The sequence below is a fragment of the Furipterus horrens genome, unplaced genomic scaffold (genome assembly GCF_987537825.1).
Source record: "Furipterus horrens unplaced genomic scaffold, mFurHor1.1.pri manual_scaffold_17, whole genome shotgun sequence".
Classification (NCBI taxonomy): domain Eukaryota; kingdom Metazoa; phylum Chordata; class Mammalia; order Chiroptera; family Furipteridae; genus Furipterus; species Furipterus horrens.
In genome coordinates, this window is record NW_028327187.1 from 54,300,536 (window position 1) to 54,301,770 (window position 1,235).

The window sequence follows — 1,235 nt, forward strand, 5'->3', positions numbered from 1 at the left end:
CCCCTCTCTCAAAAAATCATATTATTCCTCTTTCAAAATACTCATCAATTCTTCCTGTAGTATAAAAGCCCTAACCTCTCCACATTTATATTAATACTGGCTCATTTGCTGATGATAGCGAGATAGAGGATGCGGAATATTTTAGAGGGTGTGGGTTACCTGCCTGGGCTGTGTGTTTATGTTTTTAACAATATCTCCGCAAAAGAACTCAAGACAAAGTGGACAGAGTGACTCTCAATCAACTAGCCAGAGGGAAGATCCCACCAAAGAGCACCTGAAATATAACCAGACAACATAAACGAATGACATAAAGAGTAACCGAAGAACATCAGGCTCAGGAGATCAAAGAGGCTGCACCACCAAAACCCCCAGTTCTCTTATAAAGAATCTCATACCACAAAGGTAGGAAGTCAAAGAAGACAAACCCAAAAAACAAACAAGAAGAATCCAACATGGTAAGACGAAGAAACAACCTCTCAATAAAAAGAAAAGAGAAATTCCCAGAAAGAGAGGTAGATGGAATAGACATAGCCCAAATGTCAGACATGGAATTCAAAACAATGATGGTGAAGAAGCTCAATATACGCGACAACCTCAAAAACAACTATGACAACCTCCAAGGAAGTTACCAACAGCTCCAAGAAAATGACAGGGAACTTACGGAGAACTACACCAGCATCAAAAGGGACATAGAAACCATTAACAAGAACAAGGACGAAACGAAGAATACAATCTCTGAACTGAAAAACACAGTAGAATCAATCAAAAACAAGCTAAATGAAGCAGAAGATCGGATCATTGAGTTAGAAAGCAATGTAGAAAACAATTCTGAGACAATACAACAAAATGAAAAAAGATTGAAAAACTACGAAGAAGAAGTAAGGGAATTACAGGGTAGCATGAGGAAAAACGAAATCCGAGTAATCGGAATTAAAGAGGGAGAAGAAGAGGAATGAGGAAGAGAAAAGCTGATAGGACAAATAATGACAGAAAAATTTCCCAACCTGATGAGAGAAAAAGTTATGCAAGTTCAGGAAGCATACATAGTGCCATTGAAGAGAAACCCCAAAAAACCCACTCCAAGGCACATCATAATTAAAATGGCAACATTCAAAGATAAAGAGAGAATCCTAAAAGCAGAAAGAGAAAAACAGCAAATAACATACAAGGGAGCTCCGATAAGGCTATCGACCGATTTCTCAACAGAAACACTACAAGCCAGAAGGGAATGGTCA